Source organism: Bos grunniens, chromosome 13 (assembly GCF_055505025.1).
Source record: "Bos grunniens cultivar Pamir isolate PY7600 chromosome 13, Bosgru_T2T1.0, whole genome shotgun sequence".
Lineage (NCBI taxonomy): Eukaryota > Metazoa > Chordata > Mammalia > Artiodactyla > Bovidae > Bos > Bos grunniens.
In genome coordinates, this window is record NC_141177.1 from 44,036,640 (window position 1) to 44,058,306 (window position 21,667).

The 21,667-nt window shown below is 45.7% G+C and overlaps 1 protein-coding gene across 25 annotated transcripts in view; it reads right to left on the reverse strand.

The window, feature by feature from the left end:
- RIN2 (Ras and Rab interactor 2) overlaps positions 1–21,667 on the reverse strand; it is a 208,669-nt gene that overhangs the window by 63,641 nt on the left and 123,361 nt on the right. The gene's annotated exons all lie outside the window — the stretch shown is intronic.

Here is a 21,667-nt window from a genome sequence, read left to right on the forward strand (position 1 = left end):
TGCTTTCTCAACATGAACTACAAAGAGGAATAAACAAATCTTGGCAAAACCAGGCTTCAACATTCCTACTGTCAAAGTGAACAGTCAAAATGGATGCCCTGGATTAAACTTTATACCATCCTTATTCTGGTTACAGAAAGATGTCTATTTCAAAGATACATACAGTTGGCAAATCAACTTCCAATGACTTGTTAGGGGAAAGGGAAGAGAGAGGATTGTGTGGGGGTAGGAGTGGGTGAGCAGGCAGTCAGGGAGCCGCAGGGGAAGAGATGGGGAAACGTGTCTTCTTCTCGGAGAAGACTTCTGTGGTCTTGCATGCCTTGCCTACATGCTTGGGAAGAAGCTACATCTGACCCTGAAGTTTGGTCTGAATTCTTGAGCCCCACTTCCTCCCCACATCCACTCATTCAAAAGAATCTTCATGATGCTAATCAGGATCTGTGGAACAGCTACTCAAAGTGTCACCGCTCATTCATTTTTTAAAAAAATGTAGTACTTTTGCCTAGAAAATCCCATGGACAGAGGAGCCTGGTAGGCTGCAGTCCATGGGGTCGCTAGAGTCTGACATGACTGAATGACTTCACTTTCACTTTTCACTTTCATGCACTGGAGAAGGAAATGGCGACCCACTCCATTGTTCTTGCCTGGAAAATCCCAGGGACGGGGGACCCTGGTGGGCCACAGTCCATGGGGTCGCTAAGAGTTGGATATGACTGAGCGATTTCACTTTCACTTTTAACTTTTATGCACTGGAGAAGGAAATGGCAACCCACTCCAGTGTTCTTGCCTGGAGAATCCCAGGGACGGGGGAGCCTGGTGGGCTGCCGTCTATGGGGTCGCACAGAGTCGGACACGACCGAAGCGACTTAGCAGCAGCAGCAGCAGTTATTTTTTCATATGGGGCTTCCCAGGTGGCTCGTGGTAAAGAATCCACCTACCCTGCAAGAGACACAGGTTCAGTCTTTGAATTGGGAAGATCCCTTGGAAAAGGTAATGGTAACCCACTCCAGTATTCTTGCCTGGGAAGTCCCATGGACAGAGGAGCCTGGCAGACTACAGTCGATAGGGTCACAAAAGAGCTGGACACACCTTAGCGGCTAAATTAACAGATGTTTTCATATAAATGTTACTTATGTCAACAAGAAACCAATTAATATTTTAAAATAAACATTTAAATTATTTCTTTCCTAATATAGCAGATATCTGTAGGTGTAACCCACATGTCAAGCCCTCCATAATTTTTCACAGTGTAAAGGGGTCCCGGGGATAAAATGCTTGAGAATCATTGTTCTAGCTTAAAGATGTTGTCGTCTTGCCTCAAGCAGCTTTTATTCCACCCAGACTCTGGAAGAAATTTCATTTTGAGTCTATAGGCTGTACCAAAATGTACCCTTATCTATTCATTCATTCAGATTTTTATGTCTACTCACTTCATGCTAAGCACTCCATGACATTTCTCATGGAGATAATACTGTATTTGGGACACAGACCACAGCACTGAGCATCGAGAAGTTACAGAATGAAAAGAGAATTGAGTGATGCTGTAGGCGGCAGCTAAAGGGTCACCCTAGCTATGGTGGGTGGTCAGGACAGGTCTTTTGAGGAAGTGATGAAGCCCTGAATGACAAGGGAGCCAAGAAAAGATCAGGGGAGGAGCCCTCCACACAGCGAGTCCCAGAGGCGAGGGAGGTTTGTGGAAAACTGTGGTCTGCCTGCCACCAGCCTTTGTCCACCTTCTAGATTACAGTACCCTTGGATTTGAATTTTCAGCTGAGAACCATTGGAGGGCTTTAGTAGGGGAATGGCCATTTTACTTGTTTTATGTTCTAAAAAGATCTCCTTGGCTGCTGGCTACACATGGTTTGTAAGGAAAAGCAGCAAAAGTAGTTACGAGGCAACTGCAATGGTCCAGGCAAGAGACAACGGTGGTATGGACCAGAGTGGTATCAGAGAGAAGGGGGCAAATCCAGGAATCACTGGACATGGAAACTGAGAGATGGATTGAATGTGAGAGAAGTCTCAAGGCCACTCCTAAGTTGTTGGCTTGAGCTATTAGATAGACGATAGTGCCTTTCACTGAGGAAAACATGGGGAAGGATCAGATTTGAGGAAGTAACCCAGTGGACACTGCACAGGTTAAGTTTTAACTGAGTTGCTGGTTGGTCATCAATTCAATGTATTAAGTGACTTCTAATACTAAGGGTGGAACAACTTATACATTTGGAAGTCACTGGAATAGGTCACTGTGACAAGGAGAGACTATCTATGGGGGGTGGGGGGATGGATAAGGGGCCCCAGCAAACAGCTGTGTGCACTCTCAGCACTTAGAGGTCAGGGGATAGGGGGCCAGCCAAGTCCATCCCCTTTGTGTGTGACTGGGGTGCAGGCTGTACGTGGAGCTCCTGGAAGCACTGGGGCCTTAGAAGAGGAGATAAGGGGATTTCCTTTGAGACACATTCCAGAGGCAAAAATTAAAGGTCTGACAATGTCAAATCCTTGAGGATGTGGGAAAACAGGAGCACTTACATGTTGCCGGAGCCATGTTTGGCAAGCACATTGGAAAGCCGTGTGTGGTACCTTATAGAGACACAGACTCCCGTGCACACGCTTGAGAGAAACCCACGCCCCTGGGTGAGATGAGAATATTGGCCGCACTGCTGTTTGTAAGAAAACCAAATTATAAGCATCTAAATGTCCACCAACTGGAGACACTGGATAAATGGAGGTATAGAATACTCCACAGCGGTTAAAATGAATGAACTAGGACTTCCCTGGTGGTCTAGTGGTTAAGACTCTGCATTTCCACCGCAAAGGGCATGGGTTCAATCCTGGATTAGAGAAATAAAATCCCATAAGCCTGCCCAGCGTAGCCAAAAAAAAAAAAAAAAAACGAAAGAAAAAGAAGCAGATTATATACATCAACACACAGGCAAAAGCTCAAACAAGTTTTCATAAAAGCAAAAAAAGAAAAGTGAAACAGATTACACTCAGTATATGAAGTTTAAAACTAAGCAAAATTGTACTGTTGAGTGTTTGTAGATACATATATGAAAACAGATGACTCCAAGATGCAGTATAGGGTTAATCATCCTAGTTCTCAGGAAGAGAAGTGGATGCAGGTGTGTACAGATGGATAGAGGTGTGCACAGGTGGGTGGAAGTGTGCACAGGTGGACAGAGGTGTGCACAGGTGGACAGAGGTGTGTGCACAGGTAGATGGAGGTGTGCACAGGTAGAGCATCTCAGCCACTTGCAGCACTTCATTTCTTAAAGTGGCAAAATGATGATACTAGATGGAGCTAGTGATGAGTGTAATATCATGCGATTTTCTGTATGTTTAATTGACTTCGTCATCAAACTTATTTAGTTCAGTTCAGTCACTCAGTTGTGTCCGACTCTTTGCGACCCCATGAATCGCAGCACGCCAGGCCTCCCTGTCCATCACCAACTCCCAGAGTTCACCCAGACTTGAATATGTAGGAAAATGGAAAAAGGAAGGACTAAAAAGGTGGGAGTGAGTAGGGTGAGCTGGGGGTGTCTGAGTGTCTGTGCAGGGGTCCCCCCTCCACTTTCTAGGGCAGGAAGGTCACACATGGCCCATGAGGGAGCAAGCAGACGTGCCCTGGGGAGGCCCAAACTCGACCTCCAGCAAATCTCAAAGGAAAGATTCCCAACCCAGCACATTCATCCTTTCTGCCCTCAGTCCCCTTCACGGCCATCATCATGAACTGAATGGCTTTCCCTGAGAGAAGCAGCTGACCCCTCCAGCCAGCTTTCTTTGTCCCAAACACACACTACAATCTGTGGTTGTCACTCAATACACCCAGATGGCAAGCCACAGGTGGCACCCCTTACCTGTAAAGCAGAAGGGAAGGGCCAGGGCCCCAAGGCATGAAGGTGGCTGACCACAGAAGCTGCCCTGGCTGGATGACTCTGGGACGCTCTGGATGGATTGAGGGCGTTTTCACCCCTTTCATCTCCCCTCTCCACCCCTTTTGACCCCAACTCATCCATCAGATGGCACAGATTTACCTGACGGATGGACCAGAGGCTAGGGTTCCAGAGCCAGGCCGCCAGAAACAAGAGTCACCCTAAAATGTCTGCTGCTCCCTGAGGTCAGCCCAGAGGTCCCTGATGGGATGTAAGCTGCTCCCCACCACTGATCCCAGATACAGGTGTGTTTGATTGGTTTTAATTCTGGCAGATGTTTGACCTCACCCCTTATGCTCTCATGTTCTTCCAGATTTCATTCTTTGAGGGCAAACAGGGATAACTTAGCACCCACCGAAGGGGAAGCAGTGTGAACCGAAGTTTTAACCTTTTCGTGTGTTAAAGCCAACAGCAGTCAGTTTCCGTGTAAGCTGCTTCATTCAAGTTTCTCCAAATCCACTTACACAACCTGAGACCCCAGCACATCCGGGTCTCTGTTAGAACTCCTCCAGCGGGGAAGGGGCTGCCTACGCATGTGCCAAGCTGGAAGCCAGTGTGGCTTTCCGCAACCCTGAATGGCTGCCCTAGACATGTGTGGATGCCCGAGGGGGTGGCAACACAGCCAAACGGCTGTTACTCAGTGAACTGGCACCAGAGATGGGCCTCAGGTTTCAGGGCACAGAGCCAGTGAGATAGTAGTACTTGTTCAAAACACAGTAGCTATGTTCTCTCCAGAAAACCCCACAAGCAGCAACATAGTCAGGGCACAGACAGCCTGCCCGGAGAAAGTCAAGGCATGGCCTGTATTCTGTATACCCCTCAGGGCTGGGGTGCAGAGCAGGGAGAAGGCTGCTGGTAGGATCAGCTGTTTCTGCATCCGCCACAGGGGGAACAAGCCTGGGGCTGGGTCTCTGCGTCCCTCCTTCATTCTGCTCAGAAAGCCAGTGCCCCCGCCCTGGGCTCCAGAACAAAGTACAGGTAGTACTCCTTGGGATGAGTTTCACCCTACCCTGCAGCCAGGCCAAGGGCAGGAGAATTCGGGAAGCCCCAGGTTCTTTCCCGAGATCACACCCAGGGCTCGACAACATGGAACCTGTGCAGCTCCAGCCAGGCCCATGAGTCTACACTGATATGGACCAATCTGTAATTATTCTGTGTGGGTCATGTGCCTGTCAGGGGAACCTCACCAATGGGGCCACACTTCCAGCAGCAGGGGGTACAGTGTGTGAGGCAGCCCGCTTTGCAGCCCCTACCTGACAGAGAAATGAAGTGCTTCCTACCATATCAGTAAACAATGATGTCACAGTCGTCAGCGATTTCAGCCCTCCAGGGCATTCAGGAAGGAGGAAAAATACCTGAGATCTAACAGCCATCAGATTGCAACCACTCCCTTCAGAGAGCCCAAGGGAGCTCAGTTTAGTTCAGTGGCTCAGTTGTGTCCAATTCTTTGTGACCCCTTGGACTGTAGCACACCAGGCCTCCTTGTCCATCATCAACTCCCAGAGTTTACTCAAACTCATGTCCATCGAGTCGGTGATGCCATCCAACCATCTTATCCTCTGTCGTCCCCTTCTCCTCCTGCCTTCAATCTTTCCCAGCATCAGGGTCTTCTCCAATGAGTCAGTTCTTTGCATCAGGTGCCCGAAGTATTGGAGTTTCAGCTTCAGCATCAGTCCTTCCAATGAACATTTAGGACCGATTTCCTTTAAGATGGACTGGTTGGAGCTCAGGATGTGAAAACAAAAAACACCCAGGACACTGGCCCCAGATAGTTGAGATGCATATGAAAGGGATGATTTCAGTGAGCCCAGACTCCTGCATCTTCCCATATACAGAAAAGCGCTAAATTCCTTGTGATATCTGGTTCTCTTTAATTCACAAAAATACTTTTGATGTTCAGACTACCTACCCTTTGTTGCAAAACTTCTATATAACCTGGCTCCTCACCGATCCCCTCACCCCCCTCCCCTGGAGCAATTCTCTCAAGACTACTTGAGGTGCTACCTCCTGGGCTTAAGTCCTAAAAATTTCCGTTGAATAAAACGTAACTCTCATCTTTTACGTTGCAACTATTTTTTGTTTTTTAAGTCGAAAGAGCGGTGGTGAGGACCCCAGCTGCGGCTCAGAAAGACCTACCTTCCAATCCCAGCCCGACCCCTGTCAGCTGAGTCCTGAATCCCTCGGTACCGACTTATTCCTGAACCCCTGATATTAGGGCTTGGGTTTGGATGAGTTCATAGGATGACGAGATGAAAACACCTTGGAGCCTGCCCCTAAATGCTCTCACATTTTCTTCCTAGTTCAGTCCTCTCTTTATATGAATGGTGACCCGCTAGGAAGCAGAGAGCTGATAAAGCTGACACTTAAAAACAGACTCATTCACCTCCCTGCCTGCAAAGAGGTTGTTTCATCTCCGCTACAAAAGATTAGTGTTCCTGGACTCCAACCCTCCTTCTGCCTGTCTGCCCCAAAGTCTCTAAGCTTGAGATGTGCACACTAGATAACAATTTTCCCCAATGGACTGATGGACCAGGAGAGAAGTTGTCTGACACCCTTGCTTGCAGGGCAGGCTGGAGGGAGGGGAAAGGAGGGACTCAATCTTGCTTTGTTTATTTTAGAGTTAGATAAGAGGAGAGAGATTCTCTTGAAGGTCAAGTTAAAAAGAAAGTGTTTTTAGAGCAAGTTCTGATACAGGAATTCCAGGACTAACTCAGGAATGTTATCAGCGGTTCTTGAAAGATGTGTCACTGACAGATGAAGACTTGAATCCTAGAATGTGGGAAAAGTCTGACTCCCAGCCATGGAATTTCTATTCCCCAAGTGCATTGAGTTGGCCTTGGGATATGATGGGCCTTGACAATCTTATCAGCTCTGTGGGCTTAGACCCACCTCCAGGTCACAAACAACCACTGACCCTCACAACTGCCTTTCCTGTTTCCGCTGAGCTGGCGGAGCCTCTAGGTCTAGTGGGCATACCCCATGCTGGAGTTTTCCTAAAGCAATCTGGAAAATAATTGGCTTGTTACAAACTTTCAGAAGATTCTTGCCCCAGGAACTGTCACCATGGAAACAAAGAAGTAATGAAGGCTGCTTGCCTTCACTTGTAGAGGAGTGTCTGGGGACTGACACTGGAGCATCTTGGAATCTGGCCCTTTTTATGTTTTTATGTGTTAGTTGCTCAGTCATATCTGACTCTGCCACCCCGTGGACTATAGTCCCCCAGGCTCCTCTGTCCTTGGGATTCTCCAGGCAAGAATATTGGAGTGGGTTGCCATTTTCTCCTCCAGGGGATCTTCCCAACCCAGTGATTGAACCTGACCTCAGATTGAATCCTCCCTGCTCTGCATTTGAGTCTTAAAGTCCAGAGTCTTAACCACTGGACCACTAGGAAAGCCCCACCCTTGGTTAATTCGCTTCAAGTGGGAATGGTTTTCCACCAAAGGGACAAACCATGTAGGGATATACTTAGGAATACCCCATGTATCCATTCTATTTTGATAAATGCTTAGTTCGTTTCTAATATGTTGCTGTCACAATCATGATTGTGATGAGCAGCCTTGTGTACCGTGTGAAAACTCAAGAGAAAATGCCAAATTGTAGGCACATAGGAGGTTATGAGGAGGTACCATGTGGCTCTCCAGGGGTCTGTGCCCAGCTGCAGGGCCTCCACCTTCTTTGAAAACATCCACCTCACTTGTCAGCATTTACTGTGTGTTAGTCGCTCAGTCCTGTCTCTTTGCGATCCCATGGACTATATAGCTTGCCAGTCTTCTCTGTCCATGGGATTCTCCAGCCAAGAATACTGGAGTGGGTTGCCATGCCCTCCTTCAGGGGATCTTCCCAACCCAGAGATTGAACCTGAGTCTCCTGCATTGCAGGTGGATTCTTTACCATCTGAGCCACCAGGAAAGTATCAATTTTTTTAAGCTTTGGCTAATCTGATACATGGCTTTTTATTATCTTAGTGCTTTTCAAAGATTATTTTTGTTGGGAAGGAAGAAATTTTTCTCTGCCCTTCTACACTCTTCTGGCTGGTCAAAGAATTAAGAATTAAAAAAAAAAAAGTGGGAACGTCCTTGGATGTCCAGTGGTTAACACTCTGAGTTTCCACTGGAAGGGGTGAGGACTCCATCTCTGTGGGGAACTAAGATTCCACATGCTGTGTGGCAGGGCCAAAATAACTAAAATAAATTAAATTAGGATGAAACAGGTTAACAGCAGAAAGTCAAACAAAGTGTAATAACTTGTACACATAGAGGGGAGCCAAAAGAACCAAAATGGCCAAACCCTTTAAATATCACCTTCAGCTGAAGACAAAAGAGGGCTTCAAAGGGAAGGAAGGTAGTTCTTAGGAGATGGACCAGCAGCTGTTTGGAAAACAAAGGTTTGCTGGCCCCTGCAGATACAATGGGCCATGACTTCCCATCCACTGCCTCATGTGAGTTAGAGGCTTCTAGGCAACGGCTCCCTTCCTGGTACAGGTCCTCTATCTGCGTTTCTTTAGGCAGTTTAAGGGGAAGATCAAAGGTTCTTCCTGAGTCTTCAGAGCTATTGTCTCCAGCTTCAAATAATCTGCATGCCAAAGAGATATTTTGGGGTGGCAAGTTTTTCTTCCCTTCATATTTTGGTCATCTATTTGTATTCCTTCCCAGAGGGGTTATCTGTTCGTTTATTTGTTGCCTGTTTAGGGGTTTGCTGATTTTTCTTAAGTTGTGGATATGAATCCCTTGTCTCAAATACTGAAGATTCCCCCTCATCCTGCTTCTCTGCCTTTTAAATTTCCTTAAATTAAAAAAAAACCAAACATATTTATTTTGCCTGTGCTAGGTCTTAGTTGCTCTTCATTGCAGCAGGCAAATTCTTAGTTCTGGCATCTAGTTCCCTGACCAGGGGTGGAACCCGGGCCCCCTGCTTTGGGAGCAAGAAGTCTTAACCACTGGACCACCCAGGAAGTCCCAACTTCCCTTAAACTTTGAACGTTGATAGAATCAAAAGTTACTTAAGGCTCTTGCTGACTCTCCGCTGTCTAGGAAGACACTCCTTATCTGGAAGTAAGAAAGTCTCCTTGGTTTTCTCTAAGACACATGTCATTTTGCCTCTTCACGTATGACGTATTGTTTCTTTGTAGGCCTGTCATCGTCTGGATTTAATCCTGAGTGTGATGTGAAGTTGGGACAAGGAGGTGAGGGGTGACTGTGATAAGACCAGGGCTAGTTCTACATTACCCGCTCTCCTGGCCTAAACCCTGCCCCGAGGTACCTTCTGCAGGCCAAGGAATGTGCCCAGAAGGCTGCCTTTTCCCAGTTTGCCCAAAGGCTGGGCGTGGCTCAGGACAGGTGAACTCTGCACTGGATTTTTCACCCCATATGGAGAGTCAGAGACACCACAGTATTTATGCCACAGTCCTTACTGATCCAAAACAGCCCTTCAGCCACAATCAGAACTTTGAAAGAAAGTGAAAGTGTTAGTCCCTCAGTCATGTCCAACTCTTTAAGACCCCATGGACTGTAGCCCGCCAGGCTCCTCTACCCACGGAATTCTCCAGGCAAGAATACTGGAATGGGTTGCGATTCCCTTCTCCAGGGGATCTTCCTGACCCAGGGATTGAACTTGGCTCTCCTGCATTGCAGGCAGATTCTTTACCATCTGAGTCACCAGGGAAGCCAATCAGAACCTTCCTAGTTACCAAAAAACAACACCCACTACCTTCTTATTCCACTTTCTTCTTTGGAGTTAAAAAAATACAGCGCACCTCCAACACACGTAGAGGAAAACTTAATAAGCAACCCACCCCTTCCCATCCTCTGTGTGAAGTCAATGGTTTGCCATGAGTAATTTTCTGTTTTTAGCACAAAGTAGTAAATAGCAGTATTTAGAAGAAACAAATATGAGTGAATAATTGAATTATTTAAAAGCAGAATTTTGGCTAAAGGCCCGGCTTCAAATTCCTTTGGCTCTGTTGATTCAAGCCGTGCATTCCCTGAGGAAATCATTTGACCCCCTTACATTTTCTCATCCGTGAACGGATGATGTGTTGAGGGCTGTTTCTCAGGGCCATTTAAGGGTCCAAGGAGGTGTTGCAGGCCATGTCCACAATAGATAGGCCCCTTTATTGTTTGCTGGAGGGTGGGGGGTGGGGGCGGCAGGGAGGCGGGTGTGGAGAGAGGCTTTCAATTGATACCACCCTCCTCAGAGGACAGCAAGGTGAGAAGTGTGGTTTAAGGTGTGCCACCAGAAGCTCCAGGTGGGGTTAAGGATGCTGGATGTGATGGCTGATTGTATATGCTGGGGACGCAGGTCCTGCTGCAATGCCCACAAGGGAGAGGGAGGCCTCCATGTGCTATTTCCCCCAAGCACTTGAATTCCATGGGGCTTGCTGGGGGCCTGAGAAGCATGGAGATTCTTTGAATGGGTCTCTTGGACTACAAGGAGATCAAACCAGTCCATCCTAAAGGAAATCAACCCTGAATATTCATTGGAAGGACTGATGCTGAAGCTGAAGCGCCAATACTTTAGCCACCTGATGCGAAGAGCTGATTCATTAGAAAAGACCCTGATGCTGGGAAAGATTGAGGGCAGGAGGAAAAGGGGACGACAGAGGATGAAATGGTTGGCTGGCTTCACTGACTCCATAGACATGAGTTTGAACAAGCTCCAGGAGTTGGTGATGGACAGGAAAGGTGGTGTGCTGCAGTCCATGGGGTCGCAAAGAGTCGGACATGACTGAGCGACTGAACAACAACTTAGAATGGGTAGAAATATTTGAAAGGCAAAAGCCCCCATCAGTACTTGGTGCACCTTAGGTGTGATGGTACCCGCTGCAGGACTCACCCAGGGACCAGGCTTCTGGACTTTTAGCCTCTTGTTAGACCTTCCTGGTATCTGCAAAGCCCTGCAAACATCAGGTTGCACAGCGGTCTCGCTGACACTAGTGCTTCTGCCAGACATGCTGGGTGCTTCCCCAAGGCCGTCAGGGGGAGGGAACTTGGCCCTCCACGGCCAGCCCCAGGTCCCTGTCAGAGGACAGAAACTGCTTGGTCTTGTGCACAGAGACCCAGAAGGACCCTCAGAGTCAGTTCTGGACCACTGACTGATGGGCGCTGACTGTAAACGCTCCTGCTCCCTCACCTCTGGTCCTTGAAGACAGAGCCAGAGTTACCCTCAAGGGACTTCCCTTGAACTTGGACCCTCGCTCACCCTCTCTGCCCCACTCCGCTATGGGGTTTTCTTGGGAGCACTTTCTGATAAGCCACTTTCGTGAAAAATTTTAGCTCTGGGCTTGTTTCTGGAGACACTGACCCAAGGTGCCCCCAACCTCCCCTGTTTCCTCCCTCCCCTCCATTCACCACTTGAGGCTGATGGTCCTGTGTCTGAGACCATCCTGAAGCCAGGGGCTCTCCCCAGTGGCCCCCACCTGGACGCAAATTCCGCAGAGCAGGAATGGTGTCCTTGTGTTCTGTGGAGACCTCCAAGCTCAGGACAGTTCGGGGCACTTCCCTCTCCTGCCTTCCTCTTGGTAACTTCCCTGTCCATTTCTGTCTAGACCAGGGATAAATCAGGACACGGGGTGGGTGGGGCTCCAGCCTGACCTCAGCTGGACACCACGGGGAAGTGGCTGACACTGTGGCAGCTGCTGCAAAGGCACAGCTCCAGAGTTTTCAGCTGTTCACCAGCGATCAAACCAAGGGAGCTGTACATGCAGAATTCAGAGCTCTGAACCACTGTTCAGGTCTCACTGAGCAGAAGCCATTGGTTGGAAACCCTGGCCCCAGACTTCCCTGGCGATCCAGTGGTTAAGAATCTGCTTGCCAATGCAGGGGGCATGGGTCCGATTCCTGATCCGTTCCAGAAGGATCCCACATGCGGAGGAGCAACTAAGCCTGTATGCCACAACTACTGAGTTTGCACACCTAGAGCCTGTGCTCTGCAACAAGAGAAGCTACCGCTATGAGAAGCCCATGAGCACCGCAACTAGAGATAGCCCTCGAGCAGCAATGAAGACCCAGCGCAGCCAACATTAATAAAGACATACGAAAACAATAATGCGAAGAACTGACTCATTGGAAAAGACCCCGATTCTGGGAAAGACTAAGAGCAGGAGGAGAAGGGGGTGACAGAGGATAAGATGATTGGATGGCATCATCAACTCAATGGACATGAGTTTGAGCAAACTCCAGGAAAGAGTAAAGGACAGGGAAGCCTGGCATGCTGCAGTCCGTGGGTTCGAAAACATTCGGACTCAACTTAGCAACTGAACAACAACCTCTAATGACTAAATTGTAAGCTGCTTCTATCCAAGGGTAAGAGATCTCCACATTGGCTCTACCCTGCCGGACACTCACCTCCAAATATGGGGAGGCTGTGGAGGGCAGAGAGGCCTCTGCCATCAAACACACCAAAGGCTCAGTACAACTTGAAGAGGCCCAGCCCAGAGCTGTTAGTTTAATTATATTTGAAATGATCCTCCACAACAAACACTAATATAACTTTAAACTTAGTGCATCTTTGGGGAAAAATTATTTTTTAATGTATTTATTTACTAATTTAAGGGGAAAATTTTTTTCCTATATTTATTTATTTTTATTTATTTATATTTGGCTGTGCCCGGACTGTGCTGCTGGATGTGGACTTTCTCTAGCTGCGGTGAGTAGGGGCTACTCTCTAGTTGGGTGCCTGGGCTTCTCACTGCAGTGGCTTCTCTTGTTGAGGAGAACAGGCTCTAGGCACACAGATTTCAGTAGTTGTGGCACACAGGCTTAGTCACTCTATGGAATGTGGAATCTTCCTGGACCAGGTATCAAACTCATGTCCCCTGCACTGACAAGTGGATTCTTACCCACTGCACCACAAGGGAAGTCCCAGAAAAAAAAAATTTTTTTTAATGATACACAGAGTGTCCATATAAAATAAGGAAGCAGCCGGTGTGATGTGCCTTGAAATAGTCATTCTGCTGAGGTCCCGATTTACTCTGTCAGTTGTCCGAGGTCGGTGTTGCGTTGGATTCTTCAATGAGTTCAGAAGTTACAGATACCTCTCTATCGCTGCTTGTGGCTTTGAGTCGTAAGGTGAAATAACAAGATAACCAACAAACACCAGGAAGAGCAAAGCTCTTTCTAAGGCTCTGGCACTAATGTTTCTACAGCCCTGGTTTTAGCATCTGTGTCTGAAGTTTTAATGTCGTATGTTTTAAAAAGATTTTTAGAAATGGGTACAGTGGTAATCATCTTGCAATGCAGAGAAATTTTAAGTCAATATATGGCGCACCAGAAATTAACTCAGTCTTACAGACCAATTGTTCTTCCAGCAGTCATGTAGATATGAAAACTGGACTAAAAGAAAGCTGAGTGCAGAACAATTGATGCTTCTGAACTATGGTGTTGGAGAAGACTCTTGAGAGTCCCTTCCAATCCCCAGTCCATCCTAAAGGAAGTCAGTCCTGAATATCCATTGGAAGGACTGATGCTGAAGCTGAAACTCCAAAACTTTGGCCACCTGATGCAAAGAACTGACTCACCAGAAAAGACCCTGATGCTGGGAGAGATTGAAGGCAGGAGGAGAAGGGGACAACAGAGGATGATATGGTTCGATGGCATCACTGACTCAATGGACATGAGTTTGAGCAAGCTCTGGGAGTTGGTGATGGACAGGGAAACCTGGTGTGCTGCAGTCCATGGGGTCGCAGAGAGTCAGACACAACTGAGTGACTGAACTGAACTGAACAGACCAATTATACTTCAAAAACAAACACATAAAAAAAGAGATCAGATTTGTGGTTATCAGAGGTGGGACATGAGGGTGCAGGGGAGAGGAAATTGGAGGAAGGTGGTCAAAATGTACAGACTTGTAATTATAAGATAAAGAAGCACTAGGAATGTAATGCACAACAGGATTAATACAATTAACATTGTATGATATATATGAAAATGGTTAAGAGAGTAAATCCTAAGAGTTCTCATTACAAGGAAAGAAAATCTTTTTTCACTTCCATCAATTTTGTATCTACTGGGTTGTCCAAAAAGTTAACTTTCTGGCCAACCTGCTATATGAAATTATGGATGTTCACTAAACTTATGGTGGACATCATTTCATGATGTATGCAAGTCAAATCAGTATGCTGTACGTAGCTGCATGTCAATTATATCTCAGTCAAGCCGGGGAAAAATAAGAAAAGAAAAAAGAAGCATGTACAGAGTACTTTAAAAACCTCAGACTCTAGGTCAACAACAGGAAAGATGCACAATCTGCTCCATCAAATTGAAGATACTATCATTGAAAGACATGGTGTTACTTTGTATACCACCAAGAAAAAAAAAAGCTGCCAGTAATAATTATAACATATCATTGATCACTGAAGTTGTTGTTCGGTTGCTAAGTCATGTCCAGCTCTTTGTGACTCCATGGACTGTGGCATACCAGGTTCCTCTGTCCCGCTAACTCCCAGAGTTTGCTCAAATTCATGTCCATTGATTCAGTTCAGTTCAGTTCAGTCGCTCTGTCGTGTCCAACTCTTTGCGACCCCATGAATCACAACATGCCAGGCCTCCTTGTCCATCACCAACTCCCAGAGTTCACTCAGACACACGTCCATCAAGTCAGTGATGCCATCCAGCCATCTCATCCTCTGTCGTCCCCTTCTCCTCCTGCCCCCAATCCCTCCCAGCATCAGAGTCTTTTGCAATGAGTCAACTCTTCGCATGAGGTGGCCAAAGTACTGGAGTTTTAGCTTTAGCATCATTCCTTCCAAAGAAATCCCAGGGCTGATCTCCTTCAGAATGGACTGGTTGGATCTCCTTGCAGTCCAAGGGACTCTCAAGAGTCTTCTCCAACACCACAGTTCAAAAGCATTAATTCTTCAGCGCTCAGCCCTCTTCACAGTCCAACTCTCACATCCATACATGACCACAGGAAAAACCATAGCCTTGACTAGATGGATCTTTGTTGGCAAAGTAATGTCTCTGCTTTTGAATATGCTATCTAGGTTGGTCATAACTTTCCTTCCAAGGAGTAAGCGTCTTTTAATTTCATGGCTGCAGTCACCATCGGCAGTGATTTTGGAGCCCAGAAAAATAAAGTCTGACACTATTTCCACTGTTTCCCCATCTATTTCCCATGAAGTGATGGGACTGGATGCCATGATCTTCGTTTTCTGAATGTTGAGCTTTAAGCCAACTTTTTCCACTCTCCACTTTCACTTTCATCAAGAGGCTTTTTAGTTCCTCTTCACTTTCTGGCATAAGGGTGGTGTCATCTGCATATCTGAGGTTATTGATATTTCTCTGGGCAATCTTGATTCCAGCTTGTGCTTCTTCCAGCCCAACGTTTCTCATGATGTACACTGAATAGAAGTTAAATCAGCAGGGTGACAATATCCAGCCTTGACATACTCCTTTTCCTATTTGGAACCAGTCTGTTGTTCCATGTCCAGTTCTAACTGTTGCTTCCTGACCTGCATACAGATTTCTCAAGAGGCAGGTCAGGTGGTCTGGTATTCCCATCTCTTTCAGAATTTTCAACAGTTTATTGTGATCCACACAGTCAAAGGCTTTGGCATTGTCCATAAAGCAGAAATAGATGTTTTTCTGGAATCCTCTTGCTTTTTCCATGATCCAACAGATGTTGGCAATTTGATCTCTGGTTCCTCTGCCTTTTCTAAAACCAGCTTGAACATCAGGAAGTTCATGGTTCACGTATTGCTGAAGCCTGGCTTGGAGAATTTTGAGCATTACTTTACTAGCGTGTGAGATGAGTGCAATTGTGTGGTAGTTTGAACATTCTTTAGCATGGCCTTTCTTTGGGATTGGAATGAAAACTGACCTTTTCCAGTCCTGTGGCCACTGCTGAGTTTTCCAAATTTGCTGGCATATTGAGTGCAGCACTTTCACAGCATCATCTTTCAGGATTTGAAGTAGCTCAACTGGAATTCCATCACCTCCACTAGTAATCCAAGTCTATGCCCTAGCCAGTAATGCTGAAGAAGCTGAAGTTGAACGGTTCTATGAAGACTTACAAGAATTTTTAGAACTAACACCCAAAAAAGATGTCCTTATCATTATAGGGGACTGGAATGCAAAAGTAGGAAGTCAAGAAACACCTGGAGGAACAGGCAAATTTGGCCTTGGAATACGGAATGGAGCAGGGCAAAGACTAATAGAATTTTGCCAAGAAAATGCACTGGTCATAGCAAACACCCTCTTCCAACAACACAAGAGAAGACTCTACACATGGACATCACCAGATGGTCAACACCAAAATCAGACTGATTATATTCTTTGCAGCCAAAGATGGAGAAGCTCTATAAGGTCAGCAAAAACAAGACCAGGAGCTGACTGTATCTCAGACCATGAACACCTTATTGCCAAATTCAGACTTAAATTGAAGAAAGTAGGGAAAACCACTAGACCATTCAGGTATGACCTAAATCAAATCCCATATGATTATACAGTGGAAGTGAGAAATAGATTTAAGGGCCTAGATCTGATAAGATAGAGTGCCTGATGAACTATGGAATGAGGTTCATGACATTGTACAGGAGACAGGGATCAAGACAGAAAAGAATGCTAAAAAGCAAAATGGCTGTCTGGGGAAGCCTTACAAATAGCTGTGAAAAGAAGAGAAGTGAAAAGCAAAGGAGAAAAGGAAAGATATAAGCATCTGAATGTAGAGTTCCAAAGAATAGCAAGAAGAGATAAGAAAGCCTTCCTTAGTGATCAATGCAAAGAAATAGAGGAAAACAACAGAATAGGGAAGACTAGAGATCTCTTCAAGAAAATTTGCGATACCAAGGGAACATTTCATGCAAAGATGGGCTCGATAAAGAACAGAAATGGTATGGACCTAACAAAAGCAGAAGATATTAAGAAAAGGTGGCAAGAATACACAGAAGAACTGTACAAAAAAGATCTTCACGACCCAGACAATCACGATGGTGTGATCACTGACCTAGAGCCAGATATCCTGGAATGTGAAGTCCATTGATTATAGGATACAAATAACTTCAGAGATGGTGGTGACTTTCGAAGCAGTAAGTCTTAGAATTGAAATGCACTATCTTTGTCTTCATGCGGATCAAGGGGAAGGGCCTGAGGCTGTTTTGGTTGATTGTTAGCAGCTCGTTTTGTTGTTTTGATAACAACAAACATGCTGTGTGGGACCAGCATCCTGGAACTTACAAAACAGTGGTGGGCAGATGACCAGCCGGCCTTCCAGCCTCCTGGGCTCCACCTGGCACTCCCTCCAGGTGTGACAGGCCTCGAGAGGGTGTTCCAACAAGCTGGAGGCTGGAAGCCTGGCCAGAACATATTCCTGCACACCAAGCAGGCTTCTCTGCCCAGGAACTGCAGTGTGGCTAAGTTAACCACTACAGTCAACCTTGTCCACCCACTCATCGGTTCTGTCACAGAAACTATTCCTAACAAAACTATACAAAAAAGTTCCCTCCAAAGTCAGAGCTGGGCACTGTCTAACAAGCCTGCCTAAGCATCACCTGGGATCTCATTTTGTTTGATTCTTTTTTTTTTTTTTGGCCACATCGTGAGGCTTTCAGGATCTTAGTTCCCCAACCAGGGATTGAATCCAGGCTCCCAGCAGTCAAAGCTCCGAGTTCTAACCACGGCAGGGCCAGGGAAGTCCCCAACTCTTTTCTTTTACAGAAGGCTCAGACTCTGTAAAGTCAGATGCAGAACTTGTGGGAGAGTGATACGTCACAAATTATGTTTGTTTGGCAGAATAGATATCCCCAAAGGCTTTGGCTTTTTTGCCCTGTCCATCTTGAGCCAGTTTTGTGTTGCTGCTGCTACTGCTGCTAAGTCGCTTCAGTTGTGTCCGACCCTGTGCGACTCCAGAGACAGCAGCCCACCAGGCTCCCCCGTCCCTGGGAATCTCCAGGCAAGAACACTGGAGTGGGTTGCCATTTCCTTCTTCAATGCATGAAAGTGAAAAGTGAAAGTGAAGTCGCTCAGTCGTGTCCGACTCCTAGCGACCCCATGGACTGCAGCCCACCAGGCTCCTCCATCCATGGGATTCTCCAGGCAAGAGTACTGGAGTGGGGTGCCATTGACTGCGCTATATAAAACTGCAGTATTGGAAGGTCAAAAAGTGGTTGCATATCAGTTATCATCAAGCCCATATCTAACCTTGCAAAACTAGATTCACAAAGCTGGCTGATGGTAGATGGTAAAGCTTGTTCAAGATAAACTTCTTCGGCACATTCTTTATTTACTGCTGCTGCTGCTGCTGCTAAGCCACTTCAGTCGTGTCCGACTCTGTGCGACCCCATAGACAGAAGCCCACCAGGCTCCCCCATCCCTGGGATTCTCCAGGCAAGAACACTGGAGTGGGTTGCCATTTCCTTCTCCCTTTATTTAGTAGCCTCTGCCATCTGTGACTGGCTCCAATAGCCTACTGATTTTCTCCTTAATGAGGTAAACAAATCTGTGATGCACATTCACTGTGTATTTGTTTGAGAATTAAGTTTTTTACTTCTATTCATTCTAAGAGACTTGACAGCTGTGTATGTATGCGGTGGGGTGGGGGTGAGGACTGCTTAACCTCTCTGGACTTCAGTTTCCTGAAGCATTAAATACATCATTGGACTTCTGACACCTCTTCTGGCTCAGACTCCTGATGACAACCAGCTGCCCCGCTTAGCCTTTCCGGAATGCAGTGGCATAAGTGTCTGTCACATTCACTTCCCTTTTATCACCTCCAGCTTCCTACCAAGCAGCTGCCTGCACTGGGCTTTCTACCAGCCCTGGAGAAGAAATAATGACTCACCCTTTCTGGAAGTTGATCTGAATGTATACATCCACAGCTCAGTATGCAAACTATCAAATTTGGCATTTCCAATTCTAGGAGATTCAAATAAACACTCAGGTATACGTAAAGAAAGGGTCTTGTGAGCATCACTTACAATAGTAAACAATGGAAAAAGGAGTAAGTGTCTAATAACAGTGACCTCATTAAAAGTATGGTACAGCAAGATGCTGGAATATTATACAGCCCTTAAAATGGTGATTCTATGTTTATTCCGATGGCACCCCACTCCAGTACTCTTGCCTGGAAAATCCCATGGATGGAGGAGCCTCGTAGGCTGCAGTCCATAGGGTCGCTAAGAGTCAGACAGGACTGAGCGACTTCACTTTCACTTTTCACTCTCATGCATTGGAGAAGGAAATGGCATCCCACTCCAGTGTTCTTGCCTGGAGAATCCCAGGGTCAGGGGAGCCTAGTGGGCTGCCATCTATGGGGTCACACAGAGTCGGACACGACTGAAGTGACTTAGCAATATATCAGTACAGAAATTTGTTATTCAGTGGAAAAAACTTGCATATATTGCCTAAGCCCATTTAGGCAATATATTTATTATGGATTACCGTAATGCAGTATAATTATAGACAGAAAGCAAAATTCTGGACTCAGGGACATCCCTAGTGGTGCAGTGGTTAAGACTTCACCTTCCAATGCAGGGGGTGCAGATTTGATCCATGGTTGGGAAGCTAAGATCCCACATGCCTCGAGGCCAGTAAAACCAAAACATGAAACAGAAGCAATATTGTAACAAATTCAATAAAGACTTTAAAAAATGGTTCACATTTAAAAAAAGTATTTAAAAAAAATTCTGGATTCATCAGCATCAAGATTCTCACAGGGCTCCTTTCCAGGTAGAGCAATAAAAGATGGTAAAATATAGGTAACATTCTCTTTCTTCTTTACATTAAAATTTTTTCTACAATAGCTTTTATTTTTCCCATAGAAAAAATAGCTATTTTCTTTGGGAAAAACAGAAGTAATAGAATAGTTCAGCAGGTGGAATTTATACAGAGCCTAGAGTTAACATCATGGCAGTTAGACAAGTCTTCAGAGCTCCTAGGTTTGGCAATATAATGCTCCAGTTTGGGCAATACGTATATGTGTGTGTGTGTGTGTGTGTGTGGGATCAGCTGCTCAGTCACGTTCAATTTTCTGCGACCCCAGACTCCTGTTTCCAGGCAATAATACTGGAGCAGGTTGCCATTTCCTACTCTAGGGGATATTCCAGATTCAGGGATTGAACCTGTGTCTCCTGCATTGGCTGGCTGATTCCTTACCACTGTGCTACCTGGCATAGCAGGTGCTTAAGTCGTCAAATGGAAGGGCCAGTAAGAAACCACTTGGTCAGTGGAGGCCTCAATAAAACAAAGAAATGGGCTGTTCTGCCAATTATCATGGTCTGAGCTACTGAATTAAATTCCTTCTCTTGAGGCCAGACTGACACTCAAAAGGGTTATACCTTACCCACCCAGCCTACCTTTTTTTGGACAAATCTACTCAATTACACATCAGGGGTTGACTTCAATATCAAATCAGGGTTGCTTCTCATTCCAAAACATCAGTTACACATAAGGAAGTTTTCTCTCTCTTTCTTCTTTCTTCAAGTTACAAAAACCAGGGCAAACTCTGAGCTGCACTTTTCCTGTGCCCACTGTCTCTACTCAGCCCCTAGTGCCCCCCTCCCACAACGCTACCAGTTTTAGATGCAGTGAGAGAGAGGGTGTTTCTAGTGGCATTTCCTCAGATGGTTTTCACTCAACACTAGCGGTGTGGGATGTAAACAGGCATGATTTCAAAAAAAAGTTACTGCTCCAATAACACTGGAAATATCCAAGGAAACCGGGTTAAACATTCAATTAAACAAGGTCATGTGGACTCCTCAAAAATGTTTAAAACGCAGGTGTGAGTGAGGTTTCCGAGAAGAGAATGGAGTATCCAAGATTCCACTGTTCTCCTGATCTGGTCTTCTTGTTTGTTTGGTTGTTCTTTAGCTTTTATTTTATATTGGAGTTGTTGTTTAACCACTAAGTTGTGTCCAACTCTTTGCAACCACAGGGACTGTAGCCCACCAGGCTCCTCTGTCCACAGGATTTCCCAGGCAAGAATACTGGAGTGGGTTGCCATTTCCTTCTTTAGGAGCTCTTTCCGGATACAGGGATTGAACCTGAGCCTCCTGTATTGCAGGCAGATTCTTTACTACTTAGCCACCTAGGAAGCCCATATTGGAGTATAGTTGATTAAAAACATTGTGTTAGTTTCAGGTATAGAACAAAGTGATTCAGTACTATATAAATACATGTATCCATTTTTTTTCTAACTCTTTTCTCATTTAGGTTATTATAGAATATTGAGCAGAGTTCCCTGTGCTATACAGTAGGTCCTTGCTGGTTATCTATTTTAAACAGAGAAGCGTGTACATGTCGATCCCAAACTCCCAATCTACCCTTTCCCCCCACCCTCTGCCTCAGTAACTATAAGTTCATTCTCTAAGCCTGAGAGTCTGTTTCTGTTTTATAAATAAGTCCATGTCTTAGTGTTACTGCTGTTTTTTTATATTCTGCATATAAGCCGCACCCCCCCCCCAACCCCTTCGATCTTTAAGACTATGTTGAGGACAATTTTCAGGTTCTACAGAAACTCTTAAGGAAGTGATGGCCTAAGGAGATGCTGACATGGTCCCTAGGAATAGCAATTGCCATATATGGGATTTCAATTTTATTTTATTTAATGATAAGAAACATTTTAAATCTCATTTTGTTCACATATTCTTTTCCTGAATTGGATTGTTTATCTGTGTTCAATTTTATTTTTTTTTTAAAAAAGAGAAATACAGGAGTAAGGAGTCAAAGGGAAAGTAATAGGAGAAGAGCCATGAATCTACAACTTGCAACATTAAGGTGAAATTTTTGAAATTAATCATTGAAAATGTT